Raw genomic sequence first — 16,659 nt, 5'->3', positions numbered from 1 at the left:
AATTATTCTAGTTCTCCTTAATCATGGATAATTTTGGTTTTAGAGATCTTTCATCAGTTTCACCCAATAACACTTCTCTACAAACGGTTGATGATCCCAGTATCAATAACAAAAACACGTAGTTTTCCTCCTACAAAATTAATTTATTCCATGTAGAGAGCTACTTGTTTTTATTACTGGAGAAAACTAAAAGCATCAGGAACGATAACAACGGTTCTAGTTTCCAATATCTCCATCAAATAACATATGGATGTACATGTTCACCGAAGAGAAGGAAATTTCCTTATGCAGCTTCTAATCAATCTCTCTGGCGACTTATGGGCAATAAATGGTCAACCACGCGTGTCAAATGTGCACTATTCGGTCTGGTACGGGTAAGGATCGATTCTTTTAAGGAGACTACTGCTTGTCATCCGGAATTGACAGAGCACACTCAGCTGCAACAGGCGTAGGGACTATTCCGTCGAAGTACTGGGAAAGGGGTCTATAGAACCGATATTCAAAGTAGTAGCAAAGGCGTTTTCGCTGGTGAAGCCAATTGCCATGCATTTTTCGTTACTTTTCAAGGATAGTAAGCTTGTAGTTGCAGCTAACGTGAGAACATTTATAGCGACTGAAGTTTACCTTCCCAGTGTAGCACTTGTTTTAGCATTTTCATACTTTCTTCGGGTCGGTTTTTTTATTAAAATCGGTTCAATGTCTGTCTGTCACACGCACTTTTCTCAGAAACGGTCATACCGATTTATACGAAATTTAATGAGAAGGTGTGAACTGTGGACGCCCAGACATGCATTGAGGGATATCCTTCTACATTGAGATTTAGGGGGTCCCTATACATGTAAAAGGGGAGTGTTAAAATTTTTTTCACCGAATATAGTCATATGGGATATCAAATGAAAGGTATCTATTAGTACCGTTCGAAGACGGTATTAGTTTTGGGATTTGTTACAATGATGGAGAGTGGGAGAGGTGGAAAGTGATGATTTCTTTAACGGACCCATTCTCAGAAACTACTCAACCGCAAAATCTGAAAAAATCATGAAGCTGCCTCTATATGGTGCCCAGGCTTCAAAATACTCTACATATCGATATCCGTTCAAAGCAAGTTAATAATAGTATATTACCATATTTTTGGGGGGAATTGAGTAAAACCCCCTTAAGTTTATCCCAGAGTTATACAAGTTGGTAGTAGGACCAAATTTAATATGAAGCATATTATCCCCAAGTATCATCAAAATCATACTATTAGTAACAAAGTTACTAAAACAACATTAACAGTAATGTTTGTATGTTTCGTTCTGAGGCTGTATGAGCAGAAAATGTTGTAAAATAGAACCACTGATTCAAGCTTTCCTTGAAGGTAAAAATAGGTTCAATTTATTAATTTATCCGAAAACAAGCTTAGAAAAGACAATATTAAAGTTATTAAAACTGCAAATTGAAATCGAACATCTTGACTTGTGAAGTTGGGAGAACCCATGAAGACGTGAAGGAAAACAAGAATCAAATAAAAGTAAACAAAGTAAGGCCATTGGAGAAGACGGGACTGTCTTTTAGATTTATATCAGTTTGAATCTACACGGTAAAAACCATAAAGTTTATTATTCAGTATTATTATTGATCTAGGTATTAATAATTGAAGAACCACTAAAAAGTCAATGATTACTATTGTACTAATTTTATTTGATTTTAGCCTACAAGAGTAGCGAATGCAAAGCCTCAAAGTAAATAATTAAAGGTATCGGTTAGTACTTTTCGAAATCGACCTTAGTTTTGACATCTGTTAGAAAGGTGGAGAGTGCGGGGGGTTGAAAATGGGCATTTCTTTAAGGGGGTCATTCTCAGAAACTACCCAACAGAAAAATCTGAAAAAATCAGGAGGCTGCCACTATATGGTGCCTGGGTTCCGAAATACCTTCCATACCGATATCTGTTCAAATAAAGTTGATAATAGTATATTAGTATAATTTTTAGTGATTGGCTGCAAAACCCCCCTAGCAATACGTGCAGTGATGTAGGCTATAATATAGAGCATGATTTTACCAAGTTTGGTGGAAATCGCACTATTACTAACAAAGTTATAATACGTCAAAGTTGTTGCTTCTTTGAAAATTCAAGACTTCAGAGTCTTATCATATCATATCGCCCGAATTAACGTGCTACGTACTAAGAAATACATAAAACCTTTCGTACCTGAAGGGTCCAGCTTCCGGTTTCCCGACTTATTAATTCATTACTGCTAAGAAATTGGCTTGTTTAATTATATAATTGGCACTATGTAAATGATAAGCTCCCAGCAATTAGGCAAAGACAATTAACACCCATCACTGAGCCGAATCGGACAATTTGAACGCGGAGCTTAATAATAGTTAATTCAACCATCGCACGTTCAAAAAGAGTCTAGTTGCTCAGGGGACACCGGGTTTGAACCGGGGACCTCTCGATCTGCAGTCGAATGCTCTACCACTAAGCTATATCCCCACACCCTGAGATTAATTGTTAAATTTACTTCTTTCACATGATTGCTCGCGAATCTAATCTCCAACCACTTAAAATAAAAGACAAGAACCACAATGAAATGAAGATAAGGTTCCACACAACACCACTAGAAGTTTATGTAGTTGGATATGGAAGTTACTAATTGTGTACTAAATGTAAATGGTACGATTCCCCACGATCTCCCACCCTGTAGCTAGAAACCTCTCTGAAGTCCCCAAAGAATGATTTACCCAGTGTCCGCAGCCTGACTCTAGCCAGAGCTGAACCATCGCTGAGAAAGTGCATGAGGGTTTCCCTTTCTTCTCCGCAGCTTCGGCAATGCGAGTTTTAGGGTATGCTGAGCCTAGCGGCATGGTCCACAATGGGCCAATGCCCCGTGCAGACCGTAGTAATCTTGAATGCATTTCCACGCGTCTGACACAGGAGCTCTCGTGATCGGGCTATGTTATAAGCGGGCCAAATTCTCCTTGACTTCGCACAGCTTGTAAGCCTTCGCCATCTCAGGCCCGCGGCTGCTAGGTCAATCGAACAGCCGCCAGCGGAACACCGATTGTATTCGCCGGACTGCCAAGCGAGACTTTATTAAAAAAAATAATGTCAAGACACATTTCAGGCTGTTGAAGCTATTGCTCTTAATATATAGGATACTTCTATCTAGGGTGGGAAAGAACTTAACAGAGCTTACTCTCAAATTTATCATCAACGGCACAATAATAACCGGGATCCAGTCGAGGCCTGTGTTAACAAGGAACTGGAAACATTCCAATTTTGCGCCGAGTTCCACCAATTTCATATCCCTAGAAACTGTTTGACTTCCTGCCTTCCACCATCGCTCCATCTCAGGCCCAATTTGCCACATCTTCTTTTTCTACCATAGAGATTGTCCTTACACACCTCCTAGCCCGGATCATCCTCACCCATACGTATTAGTTAACCCGCTCACCGTCTACTGTATCGAATTTCATCAAAACGGCCTGTATCCCGGGTCAGTTGGTACATGACCGGTTAAAAGGAATGTATGATAGTTGTCCTGACCGTTGTTGATAGTGAAAGGTCTCGAGAGCGATCCTGGCGTTTTTATCTGGTGCTGATTTACTCGGAGGGAAGCTTAAGTATGGAGTTAGCTGGTGTGGCGAAGAATATTTTACCGATGGTACGTGATATTCCCCTTTTTATGTAGGACACAGATAATGCCTCGTTTCCAGTTATCAGGTATTGATTCGGTGTCCCAAACCTTGAAAATAAATTAATGAATCGTTTGGTCAGTTGGTCACCGCCGCATTTATACGTCGGTCATTCCTTCTTGGTCTCGGTAGGGATAGGATGAGATCTTACGGCATCCATCATGTTTACACCCTCCTAACCATTGTGGAACAGTGTGTAGAATTTAGATCTCCGTTGCAGCTGACTTTGCTGATTTTGAAAACGCTTTCGACAGCGTTAATAGGGACTGTGTTTGGAATGTTTCCCTCGGCATGGAAGAAAAACTGAGAGCGGCGCATGGAAAGTGACCACCACTGTTACTCGATAGTTGCAATATTTCGGCTATACTCGTGTGCGTCGTGTCATCGGGGTGCTCCGACCTGATACATTAGAAAGAAAAAATTGCGACGAATGGGTGCTGCAGAAATACACTGAGGAAGACAATTGAAGGGAAGTGCAAGCTTCTCCGGAATTCCCGTTTTTGATGGTGGCTAAGTCCTTCATTAGACAGTATAATTATTGTAGAGACACAATAAAAACATAATAAGAGCATACATTCAACTTATTGTGTTTCTTAAGCCCCATACATACCTATTAGGCTATAAATAATTGATGTACGGCGCTATCACACTATCAGTTTCTTTTGAACTTTTCAGTCATTTGCGGACAATATGAGGCGCATCCACAATCTTTTATTTCCCTTATGCTATTTTTATTTTATTATAGATTGGAAATTTTATTTTTTCATTATCATTGTAATGCATCAGCAAATGATGAGCCTCCAGCAAATAGACAAATACAGTCATCGAATTGAATCAAACAATTTGAAGTCAGAGATTATTAATGTGAGGCTAACGTTTAATTAACTCGACCATCGCACGTCCAAAAAGGATCCAGTTGCTCAGGGGACACCCGGGTTTGAACCGGGGACCTCTCGATCTGCAGTCGAATGCTCTACCACTGAGCTATATCCCCACACCCTTAAACAATCTGTTAAATTTACTTCTTTCCCGTAATTGTTTGCAATCTAATCTCGAATCACTTAAAATAGAAGACAAAGAAGAACCCTATTGAAGCGGAGATAAGATTCCACAATACAACACTATCAAGTTTCTGTAGTTGGGTATGAAAATTAGCAATTGTGTACTGAATGTGGACGAACCATTCAATAAGTTTGAATTTCTAAGAGAAGGTATAATAAATAACAGTAATCATGCTTCGGTAACATCCTTGCGGAATAACGGGCAACAAAAAGGAAAAAATCTTTGAAGAAGTACTGCTAACAGAGTCGAATGTCGTCCCAATTTCTCAAGCATATGTTCGTTTGAAAAGGATGGCCAACAGGTATTCGTCCAGGATAAAATGCCTCATAGAGTCAGGGACTATGTTATTATCCACATTATGTGAGAGCAGTTTCAAAAGTAAGATGTCATTTGGGGTTTTCGGGAATACAATGCGTTGCACCTAAGTCACAAAGGGATTATAAAACCTCCTTTGTTTAATAATAGTCAACAGTGAACAGGTGAAAAATAGCTATGCTGGTTTGCCAACAACTAAGTGCAGCTTGATGGAACCAACTACATTTTTCGAACTGTTATAGTAGTTTGTAGTGTGTGGAGCATTACCTTAGAAAATGTGGTGATATCACGCCACTTTTTAAAAAAGATGATATCAGAAAGTAATGTCAGGAACATCACCTTTCATTACCCCGACTGCACATCATTAACGTCAAATATTACACTCGACAGCCGATACTACGAAATCAGATCAGACATCTGATAGAATCAAATGGCGAAACCAATCACAACGAGCCGACCCCGCTTGTGAACGGGACAAGGGGTATAGAAAAAGAAAAAAATTACTACTTTGGAAAGGATACTTGGAATATCCCCATAATTAAAAGTTGTTACACACAAATCCGAAATCACTTTTCCAGAATAAAAGCCGAGAAGATATATAGATAGCACCATGTAATGTATTGAACAATACATTATATTCCTGGATGATATTTTGTGATATGATACCACATAGGTACTGACATCACAAAACATTACTTATCATCCTTTTAAGGGGATATCCCTTTTGTGATTTTACGCACGTTTTCTATCCATTTCTAAGGATATGTTAAATCAGTTGTTGGTAACTTCTGTGAAGCTTATCAGAAAAGCAGAAGAGGAGATACCATCTGCATCATCTGTTGTTGAAAAGGTGCAATATATTGCTGAATAGTTATTAGTATATGTCAAATGCCTTTTCAACCGTATCTGAGAATATCATGAATCAAAGAATTGTACGAAAAAACGTTCCCATCGACCCCGCCGTTCATATAAGTTCACTTTAGATGATAATGACTTCATACATGTCTTGGGTGCCATAAATTTACCCGAAATGCGAAGCTTTGATCTTCTATAGATTTATTAATAATAGTCGGATTGTCTTCAAACTTTTCAGGATTATGTCCTATATTATCGTCTATGTTATAACCTTTATTTGTGCAAATATCGGAATGTGATGTATTTTGAAGCCTAGATTTCGTTTAGATACACCACTGATTTTTTTCAGATTTTTCTATCTCCCCAATATCAGGAAAAAGATCAGTTTCAAAGTACTAATTAGGCCCTTTCTTTTGATACCGCACATGACCATGTTCTGTGCAAAAAATGTACGCCCTCCTTTCGAATTTATGGGGAGCCCCCCTTAAAATTCAACACAAAACGGCGCCACCCGTTACATGTAAAGGGATACACAGACCAAATGTCATAACAATCGGTTCAGCCGTTTCTGAGTAAATCGGGTGGGAGGGCTATTCCCGTTCCCATGATACCAGAAAATCTCTTTATGGCCGAAACTACTTCAGATGATGTCCCCGTGCAGATTCAGGTATGATCGCTGAAACCTTTTTGGCAAGCTTGCCGCTCATTTTCAGCTATGCCACTTTTCTGTAGTACACCTTATTAAGGGATCACATACTATTTTGTAAGATGCGCGCTTCCCGATGAAACGCGCTGGCACGAAACGGGAGACTGAAAAACTCGCAGAAGCCGTAAGACGACCTGTTATGGTAGTCTATCAAGAAAAAAGCATGAAACTTTACTTCACAGCGTAAAGCGATTCGTCTCATTTGACGTTGTAAATTCTAGGAAGCGAGCGGACAGTTCTTACAATCTTCGTCTTAATCCCGTTACTTATTCTGTTGACCTTTCTTTTGAGTAAGGAGTCAATTTTTGCAGGATATTTTCAAAGAAAGATGCTATTGGAAGCAAAATGGCCGGCATAGATAAGCGTTTAAAACTGATGGACGTTATTCTGGACCTTTTGATTGGAGAAGAAGTATCCAAAATTAGGTATTTTATGTGTTGAGTGCGAGGTTTTGTAATTAGAAAGGGAGGGAGGGTTAAAGGCTTTAGTTAATCGTTCTGTTTCACATTTTTCATTTATTTGACAAGCTGTCTATATTGTTGATGCTGAGGTGACATGTCATACCGGTAAACACAATGTCAATACAGAAACCTTTGCCAAAAATGCTATTATAAGTAATTGAGGCAATAATATACTTACATGGCGGGATTGTCATTGCGAATGTAAATGTAAAGACTTGTTTTTAGTCATAAGGATATATTTTGGCAGGGCCAATGGAATTGAGGGGCTGACGCATTGATAGCGATTTATGGTAAGCATTGAATGTTATGTAAACTGGTGGTACGCATTCACCCAAACTAACTGGATGATTGTGTATGTATAACGTAACGTATTTGTATACACACACCGATAGAATTCTAGCTAGCAGTTTTGTTCCGATTCCTTGGCTGAGTGATCCCGTCTCAGATTGCTTTCGGGAAAGACATAATCATATACCCGAAGACAATGCGCAGTCCCGAATCTGTAACGGGACGTTGTGATACAGCATGTGGTCACGGAAACCAACCGAAGGTTTTCTAGCACCTTGTGATCCTTTTTTTGGGTATCTTTGACAGATTTCCTTTCAACCTTGATATTAATTACTACCGGTTGTGTCCCTTAATTACACTAAAGGTGCATCAACAGTTACGAGCATGAAGTCTTAAATCGAAATACCTCGATAATGCTCTACCACATCAAGGAGCTCCGATTGAGGTTTCATTTTCAGAGAAAATACTGGATTTAAGTGTTAATGATATATGTATATATACAATTATTAGACTGAAATTACTGAAGAGGGCCTCTGAAACTAATCAAAAATTCAAGAGTTTCGAACATTGTAAAGTCTCTATATATAATGCTATTCAAATCATGTAGCTAGGAAGGTATAAATAAGTACTAGTCTCAAATATCCCGATTCGCCCCGTAGTTTATTGACACCTTTCCAAATTTATAACAGATTGGAATGTAAATGATCATTCCTATAGAAAATACTTCTCATAAAAAGACATATTGGAGTCGAAAGTATTCAATTAATATAAAGTTTTATATAAATTGCAAACGCGATATATTATACCCAAAGCAATAAACGTGTGAGACAAATTCAATTCACTATCAACAATGAAGCAGCTAAAACCTATGTACATATGGGATGCGGAGAAGGGGGCCTAGTACAAGAAGGTTTTGTGATGGAATTTAAAGAAAAATTCACGTTACTGAATTTGCATACCAAAGGTAAGTGCACTAAAAATAGATTGGCTAATTCATTGGGAACTTCGTCTATCGTATTTCTTTCAAATACCTTCTGACTAAACAAAACAATAAAAAGCCCACAAATTCTCTTATTGCAAATTGCCGACAAAACAATGACAATTTGTACATTGCCCCCAAGAACAAAAGATCAACAACTTGCAGATCACAGAGTGTTATGTCAAGACATTTATGTACTTTTTCACCGAGAAACTACGGAAAATACCAAGAAATCTAGTAAAGTAGAAATTGAACAAGTGACCGAGAAAAAACGTTTTATGTTTGTATCGTTTTGTGTTTCAATTAGCACCGGACTTTAGCAAAGTTCACACTGTTCAGGTGCAAGATTGGGTGACAGACAATTTAAGGAGGTCTCATTACTTCTACACATGAGCTGGCAGACTCATGGGATCTTCAAATCTATCATATTTTGCTTTGTCATAATAAGTTAAACAATAACGAATGAGAAGTCAATGGACTAAGTTGATTAGCCTACAAAGGTAAACTCTCAAAACATGATCCTTTTTTTGTGTTTTAGAATATACTTTCAAAACTTTCCGCCTTCTGTTCAATAAAATAACAAAAATTGGTTTCCGAATTCCGTTTGTAGTCCCCTTAATCCATCAACTGAATAAACAACCGGCAAGTGATGAATGTTTCTTTTGTCTGAAAATTTGTCACTGAATAAATGATGTTTCTGGCAAATTGCATGAATAAAATTTTCGTAAAATTGTTACTGAAGAATACAATACACCATATAATAATGCGGCGTCTAGGGAGATAAATAAATGCCTCATAGTCACAATGGGGAGATGCGTGCAATACACAACTTTCACATTTGCTCAAACATAACTCACAAATGTGACAGCAGCAGCAACTGGAGAGGCACAATAGGTTACCACCATTCATAACAAATATCGGGCCCTTAATCAAAGAAAGATACAATTTGCCTCACAGATTGGGTCTTTTCAATCTTCTTCATAAAGGAATCATAGTGAGGTTACATCATTTTGTTTAGGATGCTAACCGGTGGAGGTAATTTGAAAATGATATAAAACTGTTGGGGTCGTTGGAATCATTCTGAAGACATTTTCGGTAGGTGTCATCCAAGTATGGGAAATACTCTTCTTAATTGGGGCGTCCCGCTGGCGATGAAGGCTAACAGCAAATCATTTGAATACAAATAACACTGATAATTAGCTAAAATCGAATGCGATTAATTCGAGTGTTGTTAAACGGGAAGTTCCAGTTCCGTCACCGCTTGAAGCGGATAAGACAAAAATCGTTTTCTCTCCTTAAAAACAAACAGGAGAAACTCGAGCTCCACATGCACATTGTTTATTCGTGCTTTTATTCTTGCCATTTTTTTCACATCTCCATTTTGTGATAGTTCACAAAAATGATTATTTCACTTCAGCGAATTCGTATGGAATGCTAATAAATTGTTAAGTTCCTATTCCTAACTTTGTTGAAATCCGATTTCTAGGAAACTAATTTCAAATATCCTAGTGCGAACAAAGTTCTTTGGAATTATTTAGTGAAAACCGAGTATATTGAGGGTCCCTCTAAAACTGACACACTCTCAGTATAGATCTTCATGATTTTTCTTCAAGGAATACGGGGTCTTTCAACAAGAATGTATATTTTAAATCCACATAAAGCGTAATATTCGAAAATCTGGTGCTAATCCGAAGCACAAAATCTCGAACTTATGTATTAAAGGAACGCAATATCTGCCAAATGTTGCGGCCCGTGTTAAAGTCCATCTTTATCAGATTTTCAAATAACAAGAGCTTAATTTCAACAGTATCAAATTTGATGGGAAATCAGCTGAGACTACAGAAAGTTATCGTTAATCTATCACTGATGTTTCCATAGAAATTAAATTGCTTTCATTTCATCCTTCACTATCATAACTTATTGTGTCCTTGGTATTTTTGTTTTGTTTCTCTCGCACGTATTAGAAACCTCAAATTTTTTAGACAATACATAGTCTCTTTCTCTTCAAAAGGAAATCCAACAAGATGCCGAACGCCGTGCAACTTTGAAGATGTGGAAGAATTCATCTGGAGAATTCCCATAAAATTCGATCAATGATACATCCAAGGTCCAGAATCAAGGGGGAGGCATACTTTTCTCACCAATGGTGGATTGTATAATAATTCATTTCCTTAAAAAGTGGCCCGAACGCCATATAGTGTAATATTAGGAAACATTCCACCCACTGTTAGGATAAAAGCGACTGTAAGTTAAACTATATTCAGGGCGTCCCGTTTATGATGGTACAAACTTTAATGGTGGATAACACTATTTGGATGTCTGTCTGTTACCGTTACTGAGTTGTAGCGTTTTTCGTGAATACTGTCAAAAAGCTTGACCTTCCCTACAAAATCACAATTCCTCACTCCCTCAATCGTTTAATCCTCAATTTATTACCAATTTTTTCAATTGCAAAGGTCGAAGATATATGCAATATTGTAACGGTACTTTAAACTTACAAACCTACAAAGTTGATGAAAGCTGCCTCGTTATGTTAGCTTCCAAATGACATGTAAAAATGATGGGCTTAACTACAGGAAATTTAGAAATATTATGCATTAAATGGGAGAAAGGGTTTTGATGTTGGCGCCTCCACGATTACGTGCAAATTGAGTCATCCACCTTGTGAATTCTCAGTGGATTAGATTCACTGGACAACCAGATTCCACCCCGGTTGAAATTTTTTTCAAGATCAACTATTTTTTACGCCTTTCGATCTTCGTCATTTAGTACGGCGCCAAAAAATTCAACAAATTTGATCTTATCACTGCAGAAGCGACGGAGGACGTTTTACAATTGCAATTCTAGACGCTTTCGCAGATTAAGACCATTAAACATGTAGTGAAAAGGACATCATAATGAAAGTAGTGGTCCAAAAATATGTGCCTTCTGTTCCAAACTATAGTCCATTTGTTGCGGAAATCCAAAAAAATTGGCCAGCCGATTCCCAAAGAAACTAGGGAGCTTTTCACGTCAAGCCCCGTCTTCATCCAATCTATAACTACCGCTAACTAGCGATTTCACCGTCACTAATCTAAGTTTCCAGGCTTGACTTCGAAATCATTCCTCCCCTTTATAGTTAACTTTGAAGAACATTGGACATTGATAACCGTCGATGACTTCTTCAACTGATTTGGCTAAACGAGCACGAAATGCATTAATTTGTCTGGAACGATTGAGTTTATCAAGCTTACAACTGCTGTACGACAAACCATTTAATATTGACTAAGAACAATACAAATCCCTTTCGTGATATTTTCGTCATTTTTGTGGAAACTTTCGCTACTACATACCTCCCAGTTTTTACATGTCGCAGCGACAATTGAAACTTGATGAAACATTTTCCATTACTTTTCTTGAAGGAGGGTTTAAGGCAACGTACTTTGTACTATCCTTAGTAAAGTAAAAATAAACTGTTGAGATCAGGGAAAGAGGTGAATAAAGCATAGTTGGAGTTACTCCACTATTGTAAATCCTACCTGATTTCTCTTGGTGACAGGTCCCGCAACAGGCCCACCAATAAATCCATGCAAGGCCCTTAAAGACAAAAATGACCGTGTTGAAATATTCAAAGTCTCGGAGAAATGCCAGCGCGTTCACCACAGTCGACGTGATAAGAAGGGCCCGATCCTATCGAGAAATGATCAAAACAAATACGTGTCTGCATTCTAAATATTGGCACCGTTACTGGCAAGAGCCATTCAGAAAAAGGGCATTGATATTTGCGTTCTACAAAACGCTCGATGACGCGGTAGAAATGGCTATAAACTCCTTTATTTTAATAGCCCACATGCAATATGATATTGACATTGTCATCTCTGAAGGTTTCCAGGATGCCATTAAAGAAGTCGAGCGATGCGGACAAAAATCCCTCTGGCAACTTCTCAATACAAAACTCTCCAACGTGCCACCGCCTGATAACCATATCATCTTTGCGGGCGATTTTAATGGTCATGTGGGTGATTAGGCAGATGGCAAAAGACTGTATGGGTGAAAAGAGATTGGACCAGGCAATGAGAATAGCGAGCATATAGCCGATTTTGCAGACAGTCATCACCTTGTATGTACTTGCAAATGATGCTTTATCAAATCGACAATACATACCTTCATAAGACACCGACATTTTATCACTGTCACTGACGGCAAAGTCGTTCCCTACGGAACCATTGCACCTCAACATCAGGTGTTGATTGCTGTCTTGCAAATCAAACTACCGATAAAATAGCATGTAGAATGCACTGACTCGCCGCGAATTAAATTGTGGCGATTTCGTGAGAAAACAGAAAAAATGCGATTACCAACCATTACGAATATGGAAGCATCGTGGAACCAAGTAAGACACGATCTATAAAACGGCCTATGCAACCCAAGCTATCGCTTTTACCCAAATAGTCCATTACAAAGATTTTTACAATGAATTGGGACACTCGAGATATGTATATGTATCGACTTGCCAAAAGCCGACATGAACACACAAGATATCGTACGCTTTTGGTGCGTTAATAACGAGAACGGTACTTTGCTTACCAGTCAGATGAGTAGCGATGTATAAATGGTGGGAATAGTTCGAGGAGATTTCAGCGGAAGAATTTGTTCATCTTCCCCATCTACAAACACTGCTGACATTTGTAACAATTCCAACTGTCAGCTCTATTCAAGTCGAAAAAGAAACAAAACGAGTGAAATCCGGGAATACAAGAGAACCTGACGACATCGCATCTGAACGCTGCAAAGTGAACGGCTTTATAACCCAACACTATGACTCAGTGAGTTCTTCCATCGGGTTGTTGGGGAGGGTAGAACTCACATCTGACTGACAAGAAAGCACCACCGTTCTAATATGGAATAAGATAGGTAACCCAGAAGAATCTTCAAATTATCGTCCGATTGGGTTGCTGTCCCATACCATAAAAATTTTTGAACGCGGGGTTACTTATGCAGAAACACCATAAGAAGCATGGCCGTCGCTACATTGCATTTCTGGATCTCGAGAAGGTATCTGACCGTGTGACACACAAACTCGTTTGGCATGCTCTTCGGCAACCAAACCAAATGCGAAAAGAACTGGAATGCTGGGTTAAACCCAAAAGGTAAAGTTTGCTGCAAACCTGATCTCGAACTCAACTTGGTCAAAAATGGAATGATCGTCTCACGCAACACGGTCTCAGACTGAGTTTTTGACAACCGATCCCAATGAAATAGGGACTACCACTGCCAGTGTGGACCAGAACTAAGTCAATTCAATATCTCGGATGTATGCTATCAGCCAACGACCAGGCCCAGCCTGGATGAAGTGTGGTTCCACAACATAACAACTTTGACAAACGCCTCAAATCCAAATTTGGCCAACTATAATAGACAATAAACGGCGCCTTGCGATAATGGAGGTGGAGATGTTGCGTTAGACCAATGGCGTAACATGCCATAATAACACGTGAAATGAGGATACCCGCAAACAGTAAGGAATTTCACCGATCGGCGAAAAATTCCGAAAGATGTCTCTTCGATGGTACATTCGCGTTGACAAGAAGTTGCCAAGAGTGGTCTGAACATCGAAGTCGATAGGAAACGACCAAACGGCCGGTGGAATCAGCGATGATTTGATACGCTGGATGGTGGTTTGAGAGCCTCGGAACTCGAACTAAATCAGGCCTTTGAACGGAACAAAAGCCGAAGTGCTAGAACGACATGGGGATATTTCCCGTTCAACAAAAAAAAAAAAAAAATACAGTTACCCTAATAATCACCCAGAATTTCTTCTTCATATCCTCTATCTGTATTCCATCGTGTGCAGATGTTTCCATAAAAGATAGTGAACTGCTTAAGGGGGAAACCAAATTAGAAGATTTTCAGAATCGATTTTTTTATTGGTCAAATCGTAAGCTTAACTATCCCAGAAGATGCAGCAGAAATTTCAAAGCGAAATTCTCGTTTCTTTAGATTTTATGGGCGTAGAACGAAGCAATTATCGGGTAAAGGTTCAGGAGCGAAAGCCCAAGAAGTGGACGCTATCCCCTTATGTAAACTTGTAGCGCTATGTAAATAGCGTATTTATAAATATTTGGCGTTAGTCCCTTGTACAAGTGCAGTTGTATTTATTGTAACGCTATTTTATTTGTAATCAAAACCCGCCATCCACGTACAGTTCAGCCTGTCAATTATGCCTGAATAATCCGCATTTAACTGGCATGGATGGGATGCAGTTGGTCTATCTGTTTTGACTGTCCGGGCGGTCGATGGTCGAATGAAAAATGATTCGGCCAACCGGCTAGATATGTTATTTTAGGCTGTAAGCGAGAATTTTATCTCAAATTTGCATCTCAATCCTTTTCACGTCAAAATTTGAACTAATGATGTTGCAGCTTGCAAGTACGTTGATGGTGCATTCAGTTTAACTGGTGGGCAAGTGTATTGCAGGTTTTTCTGGCGTAACCGACAGGCCGAACTGCACGTGGATGGGGAGCGTAAGAGTGAAAAATTGCTTCCTATCCGAAAGGGGACTGTTCAAACAATTTTTGCTCAAAATGACTTTTTCCAAATTTTTGGAAACTCTAGCTCAAAAACTAATCAACCGATTATTACGAAATTTGGAAATGATTTCTGATAAAATTATGAAGAATATGAAATTGATGAAAAAATTGTGAAAATTAAAATATGTTCCTTTAACACTTCTTCTTTCTTCTTCACTTTTAATTTTACCCATTTCCTCCTGCTTTGAGGATATTCTTAGTAAAAAAGTTAGTAATGTGAAATTGAAACTATTTTGGTTTCAGATAAAAATTTGGGCCGCTATACGTCTCGCAATTGGAGAACTCCAGTTGCGACCTTCGCGGGACTAACGCCGCGTAACTTTGTTCGAAATATGAGTCCAAATTTGATTGAATTCCAATTATTTCTTCTAAATAAAAGAAAAATCTCAAAAAAGTACATGAAACTAAAGCTCGCCATCAACATACAGTTCGGCCTGTCCGTTCTGCCGAGAGAGCCCGCAATGCACCCGCCCATCAGTTGAACTGAATGCACCATCTATGTATTCACAAGCCGCAACATCAGTAGTTCAACTTTGGACGTGGAAGGACTTGAGAGAATAATTTGAGAAATTTTTGAGCAGTCATCAAAAATGTTCATTAGCGATAAAGATGCCCATAAAATTCTCGTTCACAACCTGAATAAACATGAAATTCTCGCTCACCACCTAAACAAACATATCTGGCCGGTTAGCCGAATCATTTTTCATTCGATTAACGGCCGCCAGAACAGTCGATTGCATCCCATCCACGTTAAGGTCGCCAGTCAAATGCAGACTCTTCAGACGTAACTGACAGGCAAGCCTTCTAATATAGTTTCCCCACATTCATTTCAGCTCCCTCATTTTAAGTTTAGTTAATATAATGGTGACCCATTATGGAAAGTATGCAATGAAGAGCACGAAACACCCTCACACATTTTGTTGGTATTATTCCTCAGGTGAACCCTGAAGGAAAGTTCGATCAAATGTAGTTAATAGATTATCTTTTTAGTTTGAATGGAATTTTGATTGGTTTGGTTTCGAGTGTTCTAACCCGCCGTTCATCGGACATTGACGGGCTAATTGCTACATATGCAGTGATATGTAGCAGAGTTTTGAGTTCTTTTCTTGCAAGTTCATCCGCTCTCTCGTTATGATAACACCTCTGTACTCCACTGTTCCGAGATTAGTTCTTTATGGATTCTTTACCACCAACAGATTAAGGTAAATAATGCAATGGTTGTAATGGAACATGAGCTCGCTGTGCACCAGGCCGCCAGTTGAACTGAAAGCACCATCCACGTACCGGCAAGCCAAGCGGCATCATTAGTTTAACCCTGGATGTGGAAGGCGTTGAGGTGCAAATTTGAGATATTTTTATGCGTGAGCATTTATAAAAAGTGTTTATCAGCGATCAAGATTATCACCATCAACGGCGCAACAACCGGTATCCGGTATAAGCCTGCCTTAATAAGGAACTCCAGACATCCCGGTTTTGCGCCGAGGTCCACTAATTCGATATCCCTGAAAGCTGTCTGGCGTCCTGGCCTACGCCATCGCTCCATCTTAGGCAGGGTCTGCCTCGTCTTCTTTTTCTACCATAGATATTGCCCTTATAGACTTTCCGGGTGGGATCATCCTCATCCATACGGATTAAGTGACCCGTAACCTATTGAGCCGGATTTTATCCACAACCGGACGGTCATGGTATCGCTTATAGATTTCGTCATTGTGTAGGCTACGGAATCATCCATCTTCATGTA

General features: G+C 39.1%; 2 protein-coding genes and 2 non-coding genes across 4 annotated transcripts in view; 1 reads left to right on the top strand and 3 right to left on the bottom strand.

The window, feature by feature from the left end:
• The window catches only part of LOC119660402 (6-phosphofructo-2-kinase/fructose-2,6-bisphosphatase-like), a 272,893-nt gene that overhangs the window by 145,877 nt on the left and 110,357 nt on the right, over window positions 1–16,659 (bottom strand). The gene's annotated exons all lie outside the window — the stretch shown is intronic.
• The window catches only part of LOC119660415 (alpha-N-acetylgalactosaminidase), a 152,409-nt gene that overhangs the window by 96,037 nt on the left and 39,713 nt on the right, over window positions 1–16,659 (top strand). The gene's annotated exons all lie outside the window — the stretch shown is intronic.
• Trnac-gca lies at window positions 2,411–2,481 on the bottom strand. The gene has a single exon. It is a non-coding gene; the product is annotated as a tRNA-Cys (tRNA).
• Window positions 4,606–4,677, bottom strand: Trnac-gca. The gene has a single exon. It is a non-coding gene; the product is annotated as a tRNA-Cys (tRNA).

This window comes from Hermetia illucens, chromosome 1, assembly GCF_905115235.1.
Source record: "Hermetia illucens chromosome 1, iHerIll2.2.curated.20191125, whole genome shotgun sequence".
Taxonomy (NCBI): domain Eukaryota; kingdom Metazoa; phylum Arthropoda; class Insecta; order Diptera; family Stratiomyidae; genus Hermetia; species Hermetia illucens.
The sequence above is the reverse complement of the archived record's forward strand: the minus strand, read 5'-3'. Positions and strand labels throughout refer to the sequence as shown.